The following is a 17,466-nucleotide window of genomic DNA, read 5'->3' as shown; positions in this document are numbered from 1 at the left end:
GGAGATTTCATTGGTTATTTGAAGAGGTTCCATGGGATATTAAAGGAGGTCACACTGTATATTAAAGGAGGTTTCATTGGATATCAAAGGAAGTTTCAGTGGATATTTAAGGAGGTTTCAGTGGGTGTTAAAGGAAGTTTCATTGAATATTTGAAGAGGTTTTAGTGGATATTAAAGGAGGTCACACTGTATATTAACGGAGGTTTCATTGGATATTTAAGGAGGTTTCAGTGGGCATTAAAGGCGGTGTCATTGCAGCTCCCACCTCTGCATCCTCTGGCCAGAAGAGGTAAAGCTCCCCCTGAGGTGAAGCTGCTGGGACAGAAAGCTCTGGGCAGGTGCTGTGCAGGTAACACATTTTATAATCCAGCAGTGCTGGTTCCTCCTGGAAAACACCTCCAGAAAACACTAAAACATAAAACATACTAAAACTCATTTCCAGCATCACTCTGGGAACTTCCCATGCCTGGATAGCTGCAGCTCCTCCCTGCCCTGGGCAATGCCAGCTCCAGCTCCTGGTGCCTCTTTCCCCCTGTCCTGATTCTCACTCTTTGCTTTCCCCCTGTCCTGTCTCCCACTCTCTGCTTTCCTCTGTCCTGATTATCACTCTCTGCTTTCTCCTCCTGCCCATCCCAGGTTATTTGCTCTCCTCCCCTGCTCCATCCCAAGCAAAGCAAGGTCCTGACTCCTGATTTCCAGGCTGGGGCACAGAGAATCAGGATTATGATCATTGCTGCCGTTCTGATTTATTCTGTTACCGCGTCTCTTTATAACACACGAGCTTCGTGGTGTGGAACAATGGAGATAAATTTTGGCCCCTTATTTTTTCATAGCCCTTTTCCAGCTGTATATCATCAATTTGCCTCTCATTTAGATACTCACTCCTACTTCAGGAAAAATAAAGAAACCCCAGCAGTGTAGGTAATAAAGGCAGGGAAACAAACTTGGAAGTGCATTTTACAATGGGATTTGATTGTGATAATTTTTCATGTGGTAAAAAAGGAGCATGCTGCCTTTCTCTGGGAACTGTTTGGGTTTATGCTTTGTTGGGAATTTTTTTTTCCATCCTCAGCTTGTAGTCATGTGGAAGAGTTTTTGTGTTTCAAGGGAACAGAGAGGCATCTCTGCATTTATTAGCTGAGTTCATTGAAAAACTGTATTTGATAATTTACTGAGGCTGGAAGCTGCACAGGTAACAGCTGAAACAAGAACTCCAGGCAGTGTGAAGTCACATTTTGTAAGTCTGCAAGTCTGTTGTAAATATCTACAAAAATACTGCAGGTGAATGGCCTGGCTCTCTCTCATTCTTGTGCCACAGAAATTCCCTGGGTCCTTTGGCAGGTTGGGGCTCAGCAGAATCACAGAATGGTTTGGGTTGGAAGGACCTTAAAGCCCATCCCATTCCACCTCCACTGTCCCAGGTGCTCCAGCCCCATTGTCCAGCCTGGCCTTGGGCAGTGCCAGGGATGCAGGGCAGCCCCAGCTGCTCTGGGCACCTGTGCCAGGGAGGGATTCACCCCTAATATCTGACCTAAACCTGCTCTGTTCCCATTGTTGAAGCCATTCCCTTTGTCCTGTCATTCCCTTTCTTGTCAGTAGCCTCTCTGAGCTCTCCTTTCCCAGCCAGTTCACACCAATTTACCACAAAACGCTCTGGATTTCGTGTGCTGGGTGTGATGGGCAGGAATTGAAGATCTCGTGGTGCTGCACCAGCCCTGAGGGATCTGTGGTGCCTCTGGGATGCTGCTCCTCAGCTGCAGTCCTTGGGAGCTGGGCACGATTGTTCCACTCAAACAAAAGGAGCTAATGAAAGGGTTTTAATTTGCTGATCAGCTATTCAGAGGGAGGAAGGGCCCTGCTAGGTGTCCTTGGAGACTGGCAGTGAGTGCTGGGAATACAATATTCACATTTATTTGCTCTCCCCGGCCAGCTCCTGTGCGGGTAATGCTGCTGGAGGTGTCCTCAGGTTCACATTTCCTTGCCTCCACCTCCCATGGCCTTTCCCTGGGCTTTTTGAAGGTTCCAGGGGTGCTGCTGGTGCCCATGTCCCTGCCAGGAGCTCCCTGTGGGGAGATCTGCTGGAAACCCATTCCAAGAACTTTGTTGGAACTTTATTAGAAATTCATTATTCACTAGCCTGCTCTGCCAGCCTGAAAACCTTTCTGTGGCTGTAGCTTTTTAAAAAAAGGATTTGTTTGAAGAGCTGCATTTCTGATGGGAATCCAAATTTCAGGCGTTTATTTGGTAGGACCCTCAAGTGCTCAATGCCCAGCAGTTTTCTGTCAGGGCAGAAAAAACCAGGACAAAAACCCCTTTAGGAGTGGGAGCCTGGGGGCAAATCCTCCTTCCCGCCATGGGGTGAGGATGCCTTGGGTGTGGGGACCACGGGAAGGGACACGAGGAGTGGCTGTGGCTGCCTGAAGATAAGGAGAGGCTGGATGCAGCTCTGAGGTGGATTTCAGTGTGAATTCCAGCAGTAATCAGAGCTGTGTTAGTTAAGAGTGATTAGCTTCACCCACATGCTCATGGCAAAATAAGGAAAGAAGGTTTGGGGAGTAAGACAGAATATATTGAATTTCAGTTCCATGTTGTGTTTAGGAAGGTGAAATATTTTCCACTGCACTTATTTTCTCATCAGAATTATATATGTTTAAAAATTTAAAAAATGAATATGCAAACCAATTTCAGGTAAATTCCCGCCCTCACCTGTCAGGCTTTGAAGGTGATGCCAGAGGAACTGAGAGCTGCACCTTTTGCTGCTGTGATTTCATACCCATGTCAGAGTGCAGCAGAACTGGGCATTAGGACGGGCTGGGTCTTGCTGAGCACTTTCATTTCTGCCATTCCTCCCCCAGTGCCCCTCCTGCAGTGGCACCACATGCCTGCACAGCATCACTGCACCTGAGGAACACAGGTACTACAGGAGAGAAGATATTTTTCTTTGGCTGAAATAGATCCTTAAAAAATATATTCTGAAATAAGTGAGGAGAAAGGAGCCACGGTGCAAGAAAATGTCCACATTGAGGATGCAGATTCTGTTCTGCTTTGTCCCTGTTAAAGCCTGAAGTCCTTGTGCTGCTGTCCATGGTAAATTATGGATCGCCTCTTTTCTGACTCCTTTTATTATTATCTCCTGTTACCTATTCTTCCTTACCCTACTCATCATCTTCCCTCCTCTTCACAGAGTGTTATAAAAGAGAAAATTACCAAGTTGGAGGGTCAGATGAGTAGAAAATGACGAGCTGCTCATTGGTGTGCTCAGCCTTGGCTGTGATTGCATCTGCTGCAGGTGAGGCCAATCATTCTGGGAGCCCTGGAATGGCTGCACGGAGGGAATTAGCTCTGATGGATAGTAAATACTTTGCCAGTCATTTTGACATTATTTTCAAAATTCTGGGTCAATTAATACTCCTTGAATGGATCAGAAAAAGAGCCACAAAGCTCCTGGAGTTGTTTATTTTGTGTCTGTCTCTCTCTCTGTGTGCAGTGGAATACGGAGAGCTGGGTTTTGTTCCTTTTCTTTACCAAGGAAATGAGCTGGGCTGTGTTTCCCCAGTCTGGAGCTGCTGCTGTGCCTGTGGCTCTCCTCCTCCTCTTCCTCCTCAGGGCTGAATTCAGCAGTGCCCCCACTGCAGCCCCAGACCCACAGGGGCACACCCCGGAGCCCTGTGCTCACCTGGAGACTGAAACACCTGAGGGCAGGTGGCTCTGGAGCCCTGTGTGCTGAGCCCAGCGATGCTCCTGAGTCTGTGATTACAGCTTCTCCATGCCCAGGGCTGGGGGCTCTTGCTCCTCTTCCAGCACAGGCACCAACATTCCTGGCTGGGATGTGCAGGGTCTCCTTTCCCTGCCTTCCAGAGATATTCCCTGGCTGGGATGTGAAATGTCTCCTTTGCCTGCGTTTCAGAGACATTCCCTATCTGGAATGTGAAGGGGACCTTTCAGAGATTTTTCCTGTCTGGGATGTGCAGTGTCTCCTTTCCCTCCTATCAGAGATTTTCTCTATCTGGGATGTGGAGTGTCTCCTTTCCCTGCCTATCAGGGATATTCCCTATCTGGGATGTGAAGGGGACCTTTCAGAGATATTCCCTGGCTGAGATGTCCAATGTCTCCTTTCCCTCCTATCAGGGATATTTCCTGTCTGGGACATCAGTTTCCCCTTTCCCTGCCTTCCAGAGAGGCACCAAACATGCAGAAGGATTCTCATTGGGATGTGGAGTGTCTCTTTCCCTGCCTTTCAGAGATTTTCCCTCTCTGGGGTGTGAAATGTCTCCTTTCCCTGCCTTCCAGACACCTTCCCTGTCTGGATGTGAGGTCGTGGGATGGAGGGGGACAACCTTTCAGGAGATTTTTCCCCTAATGCTGGATGGTGGCAGTTTCTCTCCTTTCCCTGCCTTCCAGAGGCCACTCAAATCGGTGCAGGAAATGGTTTCCCATTGGGATGTGCAGTGTCTCCTCTCCTTTCCCTGCCTTCCAGAGGCACCAAACATGCAGAAGGGTTCCCATTGGGATGTGCAGTGTCTCCTCTCCTTTCCCTGCCTTCCAGAGGCACCAAACGTGCAGAAGGGCTCCCATCAGGACACCAGTGGGTGATGGAGGCCAGAGCCCATGGAGGGAGCCCTGGGCTGCACACCTTGAGCTCAGCAGGAGGAGCCAGCCCCAGCCCAGGGCTCCCCAGCACCCAGGCTGCCCTCCTGACCCCCTGTCAGATAACTGAGGGCTCTTTTGGGAGCTGCTGGGTGCTGGTGTGGCAGGCAGACCCTGCTGACTGAAAACTGACTGTGCAGAGGGGCTGGGGCTTGGTTTGACTCTCAATAGCACCAGTGGGCTGTGCCTTTCCTCAGAGCACCAAAGACTGCAAGGGTTAAGGGTGAATGATGTGCTTTTAAAGGGATGTTAACTTGAGATAATGTAACTTCATTGAGAATCCCTGGAATATCCTCTAAATGGATTTTGTGCTCGGGAGCAGTCTGACTGTATCTCATTACAAGTGGATTGCACAGAGAGCTCCTGATCCTCCTGCAGCAGCCCCTGGAGCCTGGCACAGCAGTGCTGCTGCCTGGGCAGCCTCTCCTGGGGCACTGCCATGGACTGGGCACAGCCCAGCCAGAGCCCTGCATGTCCCTGTGGCATCACCCTCTTTCCAGGGCTGGGCACCCCAAAAGCACCCAGAACGTTCTTTCCATGGTGGGTGCCTGAAACCCCTCTGTTTGTGGGGATCATTGGTTGTTGTGTGATTTGTAACCCCCCTGTTTGTGGGGATCATTGGTTGTTGTGTGATTTGTAACCCCCCTGTTTGTGGGGATCATTGGTTGTTGTGTGATTTGTAACTCCCCTGTTTGTGGGGATCATTGGGCTGTTGTGTGATTTGTAACCCCCTGTTTGTGGGGATCATTGGGCTGTTGTGTGATTTGTAACCCCCCTGTTTGTGGGGATCATTGGATTCAAGTGTGATTTGTAACCCCCCTGTTTGTGGGGATCACTGGGTTGTTGTGTGATTTGTAACTCCCCTGTTTGTGGGGATCATTGGGCTGTTGTGTGATTTGGGGTGTAGGGACCCTGAATCCCACCCAGTGCCATCCCTGCCATGGCAGGCACACCTTGCACTGTCCCAGGTGTCACATCCACAGGTCTGTTACATCCCCCCAGGGATGGGGGCTCCTGCATGGCCCTGGGCAGCCCTTTAGGTGCAGAAATGTTCCCAATGTCCAAGCTAAACCTCCCCTGGCACAGCTTAAAGCCATTTCCTCCTTTCCTTGTTCCCTGGAAGAACTGAAGGGGACCTCTGGCTGCACCCTCCTGCCAGGACCTGTGACAGTGAGAGGTGCCTGAGCCTCTCTTCTCCAGGTTAAACACCTCCTGTCCTCCCAGTTTAGTTCTGTTTTGTTCTAACGGGAATTTAAACAAATCTGGGGCTTTTCCATATCTCAGGCTCGAGCTGATCCCTGTTTAGGCTGAGCACAAAACAAATGGAGAGAAGTGACTTCATTACTTGCACTCTGGAAGTGCCTTGACAGCCATTTAGAAAAATCCTTAACACTCACCAGCTTGCCAGGCTGCTGCTGTCCCCCAGGAGCGGGCTGGGGACAGAGCCATCCATCTCCCTGCCCTGAGCCCCAGGCAGCTCTGGGGCTGGCATTGGATTGCTGCAGTCAATGATCCCGGGCTGTCCCTCCCTGCCAGCCTGAGTGCCCAGCAGTGGGGCTGGGGCTGTGTGAGCACTCTGTGCTGCCAGCAGAGTGCAAGCAGCTGATAAAGCCACTGCTGGTTTGCATTTCTTACATCTTTGCTTTCAGGCTGACCTTATTCTCAGTGGGGAATCCGGGCTGGTGCTGCGCGAACAGAAGTAGCAGTAGGTTTAAGCTGTGATTTATTTCGGTCTTTTTGCCTCCTTCAGAGAGAAGTTTGTGTTTATTGTTCATTCATTTCCTGGCTGTTGGCTGGTGCAGGGTCTTGTACAACCATGGGATCCTCCAGCCCTCCAGGGAGTCCCACTTGTGTGGCCCTAAAGAACCACAGGATGGTTTGGGTTGGAAGGACCTTAATATATTGTATATTATAATTTTAAATTTACATACATTTTGTGCTGGCCAATCCCATTTTCCAGCTCAAAGATAACACTGCAAGATGGTTTTGCACCACAATTTGAAGTCCTGGTAATTTTAAACATTTTTGCAACCATGTAGGCTACAGAAAAACAAATGGAGAGGTTTTTGCTGCCTCCCACTCTCTGTGCATGAGAGGTTTGAGTGGGCTCCAGACCCTGGTGCAGTGCTGGTGCCCAGGCTGAGCTCAGGGCTGCTGTCCCTGGTCTGGTCCTGGTGCAGTGCTGGTGCCAGGGCTGCTGTCCCTGCAGCCCCTGGGCTCTGTGGCTCAGGGAGGTGCTGACAGCCTGAATGCCTTCCTGGAAGCTGCTCTTGTGCTGCTCTCACAGACAGGCAGCCCTTGCATGCAGGGAGGTCCCTCACATTTCTATTTACACTTGGGGTGGCAGTGGAATGAATCACCTGTGGCTGCAGGCAGTGCCAGCAGTGAGGGATGCTCTGCGCTGGGCTCCAGCAGCGAGTCCAGGTGAGCTCCCTTGCTCTGATGGAGTTTCTGCCTGCCTGCCTGCAAGCCCAGGCTCCCAGAGGTCCTTTCCAACGTAAATCACTCTGTGATTCTGTGAATTCCACCCTCAGCTCCAGGAAAAGAGGTGATTTCCCCCTCTTGAGCAGCTGTACAAACCAAAGTGTTCAAACCCTGCCTCAGCTGAGACAGCTGGGATGGGGAAGGGGGAGATTGGAGCTGCATCCAGGGATGGGCTGTGAAAAGGGGAGATGGGCTCTGCATCCAGAGGTTGCATCTGCATCCAGAGCTGGGCTCTGCCCCGTTCCAGGAGCATCCCAGTGCTCCCAGTCCCTCCCTCCATGGTGGGGCTGTGCCCTCACTCCTCTTCTGCTGTGCTGTGAACGGATCAAATGGAGGGGTTGTTCTCATGTTAAAGATGGGGTTTCTGTTAGCCTCTGGCTGGTTTGGTTTTGCTTTATTTGCTGGCAGCAAAATCCTCAGCATCCCAAGCCCACCCTGGGGCAGGGCAGAGGGCAGGGGGTGTCCCAGGTTTGGTGAGTGTTCCTTTACCTGGCAGCAAAATCCTCAGCATCCTAAGCCCACCCTGGGGCAGGGCAGAGGGCAGGAGGTGTCCTAGGTTTGGTGGGTGTTCCTTTACCTGGCAGTAAAATCCCTGGGGCAGGGCAGAGGGCAGGAGGTGTCCCAGGTTTGGTGGGTGTTCCTTTACCTGGCAGTAAAATCCCTGGGGCAGGGCAGAGGGCAGGAGGTGTCCAAGGTCTCCTCAGTGTGGAGCACACAGGGCAGCACACACTCTGCCTTTCTGCTGCGAGCTCAAACAAAGGTTAATTGCCAGGTTTTTATGTTTCCCTTTGTAATTAAGTGTTGAGCCGTCGGTGCTTTTCTCTACAACTCCCGACGACTGAAGTTAATCTTTTTTTAATCACTGCAGGAGTGAGCAGGAGCTCCAGGACAGACCATGCACAGAACCCAGGGCTTTTCATCCCCGGGAATGTGTGTGAAGGCAGGAAAAGCTGCAGCAGGGTATTTGGGGGAGATGCATCCTAGAAACAGCAGTTTCTGTTTCGGTTTCCCTGAGATTTGGTTAAAAGTCCTGGGAATGGAAGGTGGTTCCAGCGGGGTCTGTCAGGGGGAAGCAGTGGTTGCAGCCCAAGCTGCTCAGAAATTGTATTGGCAGAGATTTTGGTATTATGACCTGCTCTCTTTTTCACATCTTTATTTTATTAAGAAATTTCCCAATTCATCCTTCATGCAGCAAATCTCAATCAGAGCTACATCAGTGAGAGAAATGGGTTTTTTCAGAGTCTCCAGGCTGCCCCTGCTCTGGGGAGCTGGGTGGGGAAAGCACCAACTCCTCTGAGAGCTGGGGCCAGAGGGGCACAGGGACAGCTCAGCAGCCCCACAGTGCCCAGACAGTGAGCAAACAATTGTCATGACTTCACTGGGGTGCATCACATTGGCTGGCACGGTGAGAACACGCTTTGTTGTGTTAATAAATAACTGTTAAGTTTAAGAAATGAATTCACACAGAAGGATTTATTGTGGTATACAATTAGAGCAAGAAAAATGACAAATTTGTTCCTTAGAGTGCCTTGAAATAATTTCTATCTCATCTGATTAGGAGAAAAGGCTGCTTTGTCTTCTTAAATTATTTTTTCTCTATTTAAATAAATCTGAACTGCTTGCATGCCTGCAAGAATTACAAACGGCTGCTCAGACCTAAATCAAGCGTTCCAGGGTTGCTGCATGAATCTTCCAAGGCAATAAACTTTGGGTACCTCTGACAAGTTTTATGATCCCAGATAGGTGCACTGTGCTAAGGGCCATATTTCACAGCAACGCCTCTGAATAGATCAGATCAGTTTTTATATGCTAATAATTTGTTTTGGTAGTTTAATACCAAGAGCTATAACTCATATCGATGGCTTGCCTTAGACTGTGGGTAATTTGAGGAACAGTTTGGGAAAAACCACTTTAGGAACACTTTCAGGGTTGCACTTTCCCATTGAGCAATTAGGGGAAGAATAAACCAGGCTGGAACTTAAAATTAAAAAAAAAAAATGGAATTGAAGCTCATCAGCTCCAGTTCAGGGTCATTCCCTCTGAAGTTTCCTCTCCCTCTGTCGCTGCATTGGCAGTTGGCTGAGTGTCTGGGTTCTTTTCCATTTCCTCCTGGGCTGGCAAATCAATCTTGTTATTTAGTCACTCTTTTTGCCTAGAACTAAAATCTAAATGGTTTTTTCCTTAAATTCCCCTCCAGCTCCCACTGCCATTGGTGGTGTGTTGCAAACTTTACCTGTTCTGGTCCCTGACGTGCTGTGGGAGCAGCTGAAACTCAATTTAGCTGTAGCACACCAAGCGATGCTGGGGCAGGGCAGGTGCAAAACCAGCTGGGAGCTGTTGGAGGGCAGCCCCTGCCCAAACCCATCTGATCCCTGGGGTTTTTGCCTTCTCAAAGTCTGTAAACACAAAGGGTGCACGTGGAGGGGCTGGGGCAGCAGGGACCCCCATCTCCTCCTGCATTTGTGCAGACTTCATGGGGCTGCTCTGCTTTGGGGTCAATGCTCCAGCCCTGCATTAGGGGCAGGCCATGAAATGGTGTAAATTTGCCATTATTTGGTTTTCTGCAGCTCGATAATTGAAACTAATAGAAGGAAATGGCTAATACTTTCTGGTGGGATGACCTTGGGAGCAGGAGAGCAGCTCCTTGTGTCTTCCTCCAGGGAAGAAAGTTAGAGGAATTACTGCCAAATAATAATAATAGCAGCAGCAGCAGCACGGGCTGTAATTCTCCACTCTCCTGCTCCAGCGACACCTGAGCAGCAGCAGGAGGAAAACAAATCATTTATCAGGGATAATTCCTTGGAGCAGGGCTGGGCAGGAGCGGGCACAGCAATCTGCCTCGTCCCAGCCATTAAGGATCTTGGATGCAATTTTCCCATTTGGGCAATTTGTGCCTGCTCAGGCCCGGTGTGGACTCGTGTGACTCTGCAGGGAAAGGTCCCCATTTCCTTTTGGGGCTCTGAGGTGTGGGATGTGCTCCACCTCCTCTTCCTCCTGGGGACCTGGCCAGTGGCTCCCCCAAATCACCCCCAGCCCCTCTCTGGCCTGATTTCCCTAAAAGCCAGGCTCCTGAGGTACCCACAGAGGTGCTGAGCGTTCTGCAGCTATTTTGGTCTCTGGAAAATCAAGGAGATTTCACAGAGATTTGACAGAGGGAGGGAAAGCTCCGAGATAATGAAATACTGAAACTCTCAGCAAAGTGGGGCTGGTTGGAGGAAAGCGCTGTCCTAAGGCAAAGCAGGAGAGAGCCTGGGCATCAGGAACTGCTGCTGTCCCTCTGAGCCCCTTTCCATGCAGGAGCTCCTGCTGCTGTCCCTGCTGAGCCTGTGTGCAGGGCTGTCCTGCCCTGGGCTGGCCTGGGCTGGATGTCCCCACTTCTCCCCTGTTACTCATCCCAGGACTTCTGTCCCAGTCCATTTCCCCAGCTGGGCGATTGGAATAAATAATTTATTTGGAGGATAAAGCTCCAGGAGCAGGGGAGGTAAATCAGCTGGCACTGAGCTGGTTGTCACCTCCCTCTGCCTCTCCTGAGGAAACACCAGATTCTCACCCTCACCAAGTCCTGTCTGTTAAAGTCTGGAGCTGAGTGATCACATGAAGGAGCGCAGGTCCTGCAAGGATGAAGTAAATGTCTGGAGAAGCCACCTGGTGACCTTTCCCTCCCAGCTTCCCTGGTGAGTCACAGGTTTTATTTTTTGCTAAGTACAAAAGCATTTTCCCTGGCAAACACTCCTTTGCTGAAGGTGAAAATGAATCAAACGAGCCCACAAAGCCCCGAGGGGAGGCTTGGGTCTTTTCACAGCTCTCAGCGTTTATCCCAGCCCAGCTGAGCTCTGGAGGAATGCAGGCATTCCCTGCTCCAGTTCCCCAGGTAATCCCTGCATTAACCATTGCTGGAGTTACAGCAGCGAACTTGGGCAGCATGAGAGAGCACCGTGATCCCTTCAAACCTCAGCTCTGCTGCTGGAGGGCATCTGGTGTTTGACTCTATTTAAAAATTCATCCAGAATTGATATACTGCATTTTTCATTTCAAAAATTGCGATCAGGTAGCAAAGTCTGAGAATTCAGACGAGAGTAATATCTTCCCAACGTTCATTAATCTGAGTCAGTAATGAACTGCAGGTGGAATGGAGGGCTAATTCAGAACAAGTCATTCATTTGGTTATTTTTCTTATCTTCCCTGTTATTAAATATCCATGGACAGCTTAATTGACCTTCCTGAATCTTTCATGTCGCATTGCAAGATGGTGTTGGTAGATGGTCTGCAGGGTGTTGGGGGCCAGTGGCAGCTCCTGAGAGGGCAGTGCAGGGTCCCAGTGTCCAGAGCAGTGTTGGTCACTCATAGCTGTGCTGGTCACTCCCAGCTGCCCTGATTGGTCACTCCCAGCCCTGCCCACAGCCAGGGTCTCTCTGGGATTTCTCCTCCATCCTCCTCCTCAGGCCGTGCCTGGGGGACAGCAGTTCATAGTTTGTCTCTGCTGTCACCTTGACTGTATTTGCAGTTTCTGAGCTCAGTCCCTGTCTGGTTCAAGGCTCCATTCCCCCACTTTCCCTCACCCACTGGGGATGGTTTCCAGCCCCCTGCCCTCCTCCCCTGCCCTCCCTTGGTTCCCTTGTTGTCACTCCCAGCCTCACCAGCACAGAGTGTGTGAAGCAGATGGCATTTCCCAGGCGGGACTTGGTGGGACTGAGCCCAGCAGAAGGATAATTTCCATATTTTGATGGCCACAGCTCTGTGTGCTGTCCCAGAGTGATGGCCTCTCATCCTCAGCTGCCTTCCCCACCTGGAATGCCAGCATTGATTATTTCTGCCCAGGTGTGGGGCTGCTTTGTCTCTCTTCAGTAACAGGTGTTCTTTGAAGGTGATTTCTGCAATGCCAGGACCTTTCTAGATTTCAGTACCGTGCTCTCAGTCCCTGTGCAGTGCCAGCAGCCAATTTCAGCAGCGCTCCCCTCCTCTGTCATGCAAGTCATTAACGAAGAAATTAATAATGCTCAGTTCAAGGTAGGTCTCTCAGCAACTTGATTCATCTCCTCATTTTCAGCAGGGCTGTTTCTGGAGCAGCCTCTGGTCCCTGTCACACAGGCCAGGGTGGCACAGAAGCTGAAACCAAGCTCTGAACCTTCAGTGTCTCATGGGAGGAGATGCACTGGGATGCTGCAGCCCAGCAATGCTGCTGCCACACCTTGGGTGGCTTTTACTTTTATTTAAAGGTTCTTTTTCTGGGAATGGACGTCTTGTGAGCTGGGAGGTAAAGCAATATCCTTCATCCTTCTGGAGAGAGACTGCTAACAATGGGATGGAGTGCCAGGGCAAGGGCACTTCAAAGTGGCAGAAGGAGGTTTGGATTAGAGATAAGGAAGGAATTGTTCCTGGGAGGGTGGGCAGGCCTGGCACAGGTGCCCAGAGCAGCTGTGGTGCCCCTGTATACCAAGGCCAGGTTGGAATTGGGGCTGGGACACCCTGGGGCAGTGGGAGGTGTCCCTGCCATGGCAGGGGAACAGGATGAGCTTTGAGGTCCCTTCCCACCCAACCACTGATGATTCTAAAGAAGTGGTTCCTCTTCCCCCTCTCTCCCTCTCCAGCCTTCCCCAAGAACAGTTAAAACTGTGATCTGGATTCACACAGCCCTTTAAGCATGCAAAGATAAAGTTCATCAGCATAACCAATTTGCAAACATCTAAATTAGCCAGGCACTCTCCCCGTTGCCTTTGTGGGGGATTATAAACTTCCCTCTTTGTTCCAGCATTATTGTGCCGACCATCTGCTCTCAGTTAGCCTTTTCATGAAGATTGAGGCAAGGAAAGCTTATTAAACACTCAACTTCCTTGGTTAATGGCCTTCCCGCTCCTCTTGCAGTTTCCCTTCATTACTGATGCACTTATGGAATGATCTCCTGTTAATTGCCCCCCTCTTTGTCCCTGACCTCTCTGCCCTGGGGAGGAAATCATCTCTGAGGGCTGAGATGCTGTGCCTGAAACTCCTGCATGGGAATCCATGGAGAGCCCAGTGTCCAGCTCCAGTGGCACTGCTGGGCCAGGTCTGCCTGTGCCAGAGCAGGGGTGGCAGGCAGGACCCTCACCCCATCCCAGCTGGGACCCACAGGTGAGAGAAGGGAAGGGAAGTTGTGGAGATTTAGGAATTCTTCCAAGATGCAATTTGTTCCAATTTCATTAACTTCCTTCCCAGGTTCTCCTCTCCTGACTCACCCCGTTCTCGGTGCATCACCTGCTTTATTTCTTAGTTCTTTACAGTTCCCTGGGGATCCCCCCTTCCTGATCCCCACAAATGATTGTTCTCCCTCCCTGATCCTTTTCAAGCAGCTGCCGCAGCAACCTTCACCTCTGGATGTGTGTGACCTCGAAGGCACAAGACAAATCCTCCCCAATTACCCTGGACAGGCTGCAAACCGATTTCCAAACGCTCCCAGCCCCGTGTGCACACCCCAGGGCTTGGAACAGTGCTGGTCCCCAGGCTGTAGATCAGGAGAGGCCCCTGGGCTGGATCTGCTCGTGGCACAGCAATTTGGATAATGAGATGGGGAATATAATAACACAACAGCTCAGCCTTGCAACTTCATTTTTCCTGCTCTCCCACCAGGGACCGAGGCAATGAAGAGAGCTCTGATTTGCAAAGCTGAATAAAACAAAAGCACAGAGGAACCTGGCTGGGCGTGCTGACCTTCTTTTCAGTTTTCAAGCAACTCCAAACTGAGTCTCACTCAGAACTGGCCGTGATCCTTGTTTTCTCATGCAGAGCCATTAACCTCTCACTCACTGAAGCAAGCAAACTGTTATTTGCTGGTATAAAAAACCACCTCTGGCCTCCCTCATTTTCTCCTGAGACATCTGAAAGTGGGTAAGCTTTGGCAGATCCTGATAGCTCCAACCTGCCTGGGTTGCTGGGAGAGAACAGAAATGCACAGGGGGGGGTTGCATAATGCAAAATGGCTGAAATGCAGCAGAAATGGGGAACCTGTGTAAGTCCTTGGGAGCTGGGAACAGGGGTGCTGCTTGCAGGGTGCTGCTTTTTTGGGGGGTGGGTTCTTGGCTTCATCCCAGCCCTCAGGTAACAACGTCTGGAGCAGCTCTGGGCAGTGCTGAGGGGGAAAACGGGGTTGTCATTGCTTCCACTAAACTGAATGGAAATAATTGTCACTGGCAAGCGTTTCCCTGGTGTCAGGCAGTTCCTCACTCCATGTAACCTTCAGACACAGGGTGGGTTTGGGGCTGCCCTGCAGAGCTGGGCTGGGCTCAGCCCTTGTGGGTCCCTTGTGCAGCAGGGCAGGGCAGAGCCCCCATCCTGCAGGCCTTTAAAGCCCTGTGGAGGTGGCACTTGGGGACAGGGGCAGTGGTGGCCCTGGCAGGGCTGGGCTGATGTCTCTGAGGGTTTCTCCAGCCTGAACCTCCTGTGGGGTCTCTCTAGAGCCCCATCCCAAGGGAGAACCATCCCAGTATCCAGATTGGAGCTGTGCAGAGATGGACAGCAGGAAAGGAGCAACCAGGCACCAAAGGTAACACTTCCAGCTGCAGCTGCCATCAGAACTCTTCCCTCCCAGCTCTCAGAGCCACTTGTAGCTTTTCCTTTTCTCTGGCTCTTTCTTTGTTGCTCTTTGGTGGAGGAGCAGAAATGCAAAGCTGGCTCTGGAATGCCAGGTGCAGGCAGAGTGCTCCTGCTCGATGCTGTGGGCATGAGTTTGGATGTGCCAGACTGCTCAGAGGGTGAGAACTGCAGCTGGTGCACAGCAAACTTCTGCCCAGGGGGAGCAGCATTTAGGGGCTCTGAGAGAGAGGAATGCATGGAGAAATCAGGTGGTGTTTTTCAGCAAGTGTTGTTTTTGACAGAGAATTGAAATATTGAGCCAATTAAAATGCCAAGGACTTTTCAAAACATAGACTTAACAGAGAAAATAGGACTTTAGCAGCAGATGATGTAAGCAAATACAGAGTCCTGCTCACTGGCATTAACTAAGAGTGGTTATAAATGAGCAGGGTGTTCTTCCCTTCTTTTCCATTGCTTCAAGCAGCCACTCAATAAAAATGTAACTCCCAGCTCAGTGCTGAAGGGTTTGAGGTCTGTGTGAGCTGTGGAGGGAGCAGCTCAATGCACCAGCTCCTCCTGGTATTCTCTCTGTATAAACTGAACAGCCAAAAGACAGATGGTGGTCTAAAGGTCAGCACAGTAAAACAGCAGGATTTACTGATTCCCCTCAGAGTTTATGATCCGAGGAAGATCTCTTGTTTCAATTGATAAGAGTTCCAAAAGGTGCACTGAGCTTTGGGGATGAGGATCGCTCGGGGTCAGGCTCCATCCTTGAGCTCCAGAGATCACCAACCCAGCCTGGGCTTGTCTGCCACAGCTCAGCCAGGGCCAGGGGGGAAAGGAGTTGTTCTCCTCCCCACAGCGTGTCTCTGGGGTGTTTGCAGGCAGTGCAGCTCCCACCTGCAGCCCAGCTGTGTGGCAATGCCGCCCTGGCTGTGCCAGACACATCCTGTGCCGCACAAACGGCACTGAGCCTCACAGCAGAAATGCTCCTGAGCTCTTTGCCCTTCCCACCCTAGAAACATAAATACCTTGCAGTTATATTAGTTAGTGGATTGTGTTAAATTGTGCTGAGGCATTGCTCAGAGCAGGAGGGAACAACTGTTTGCCGAGTGGTTTGCTCAGCAGTCAGCCAGGCTGGAGCTGCCTGGCTCTGCAGCCACTGTGGCCACCAGGCACACAGAGGTGTTTTCCTCCTGAAGGTCAATTAAAAACCCCTCACCTTTTTTCCAAGTTTTAGTTGTATGTGATATTAGAAAAGCTGAATCATGGTTTAGTTCCAAAGAATCTTATTTAACTTCTTTTGACAGGCACTGTAGGCGTCCTTGCCTCCACTGCTGCAGGCCCTGGGTTTTATCCCGTTGCTGCTGCCCTGTTACAGCCTTGCTCTCCAGGTGCAGGGCTGAAAAGCACAGTGAGCTTTGTTTTCTTGTTTCCCTCGCTGCCAATGTTTGTTCAGAGCTGTTGAGCTACACTTGCTGCGTTTTACCTTGACACTTTCATTTGGAGGCAATCTAATCTGTTCTGACTGCAGATCTGAAAGTGGAAGTCCCAGTGCACGGCAGAAACAAGGCATAAATTTCATCACTCGTGACCCATTATCAGGGTTTTTTTTTAATCTGCCACTTCAGAAAGCGTGTGTTGTTCCACTCCAGGTGCTTTAACAGCTCATTTTCCTTTGGCTGACACTGCTGTGTCACGGTTCATGTCTTTTCTGACATGAAGCTATCAGGTTCCTCCATTTACTCTTCCATTTTATCCCTGCTTACAAATGAGGTTTAGAGAAGCTGAAACCTCTCTGTGGCTGAGGTCTCTCATTTGAGCAGTGCTGCCCTTTGCATTTTATAATTGCTGCTGTACAGCTTCACTTGGAGGGCTGAACATCCTGTAAAATGCTCGGAACAATTACTGCTTTAGATAAATACTAGAAAGCCAAAGCTGTTCCAGATGCATCAGCGAGCCTTTCGTAGATTTATAAATGCCCAAAAAAGGAAAATATTTCAGAATTTCCCAGCGTTCCTGTTTTCCCACAGTGCTCTTTGCCAGATGGGCTTCAAAGCCAGAGCAGAATTTGGCCTGCCCGTGGTTTTTGGGGTGCTCCTGGTGTTTCCAGCGTGGTTCCAGGGCAGAGCCAGGTGCCCAAGGGCCAGGCTGGCATCTCTGCAGGCAGCACAAGAACTGGAGGTGTCACTGTGTGCATTAATATCCCCTCATCCCTGTGCGCAGTCATCTGGTGTTTTTCACCAAGCTCACACAGATTTTATTTTAAAATGTGGCAGGAGCATGTTTTTCTGTGCCTGCAGCCATAAATAGCGCGGGGGGCTGGAGCTGTGCCCCCTCGGTGCCCGCGCGCCGTGCCGGGAGCTGCGGCGCTTTGGCACCTCGCTGGTGGCACCAGGGTGACTCAGCGGGCCGGGCTCCCCTCCCGGGGGAGGTGTTGGGCAGCCCGGCCCACGGGGACAACTGGGACCACTGGCAGGGTGACGTCAGTGCAGGCACAGCCCTGCGCCGGGAAATGTCCCAGCTTTGTGTTTTATCAGTGTGGCCCTGCCTGTGGGAGAGAGGGGTGGATGTGAATGATCAGCTTGGCATGGATGGCACCCAGCAGGGCTGATCTGGGTCCATCAGAGCTGCCCTGGGTCCAGCACAGATGAGCTGGGTCCATGAGAGCTGACGTGGGTTGATCAGGACTGATCTGGGACCATCAGAGCTGACCTGGGTTCCTCAGGGCTGGTCTGGGTCCAGCACAGCTGATTTGGGTCCATCAGGCCTGATCTGAGTCCAGCAGGG

At 50.8% G+C, this 17,466-nt stretch overlaps 1 long non-coding RNA gene across 1 annotated transcript; it reads left to right on the top strand.

The window, feature by feature from the left end:
- Positions 1-256: 256 nt before the first annotated feature.
- Positions 257-3,357, top strand: LOC135453084 (uncharacterized). The gene is made up of 3 exons (XR_010441768.1): positions 257-349; positions 2,856-3,087; positions 3,185-3,357. It is a non-coding gene; the product is annotated as an uncharacterized LOC135453084 (long non-coding RNA).
- Positions 3,358-17,466: the final 14,109 nt, after the last annotated feature.

The sequence above is a fragment of the Zonotrichia leucophrys genome, chromosome 12 (assembly GCF_028769735.1).
Source record: "Zonotrichia leucophrys gambelii isolate GWCS_2022_RI chromosome 12, RI_Zleu_2.0, whole genome shotgun sequence".
In the NCBI taxonomy this organism is placed as follows: domain Eukaryota; kingdom Metazoa; phylum Chordata; class Aves; order Passeriformes; family Passerellidae; genus Zonotrichia; species Zonotrichia leucophrys.
Note: the sequence above shows the minus strand (reverse complement) of the source record. Positions and strands in the feature narration are given on the sequence as shown.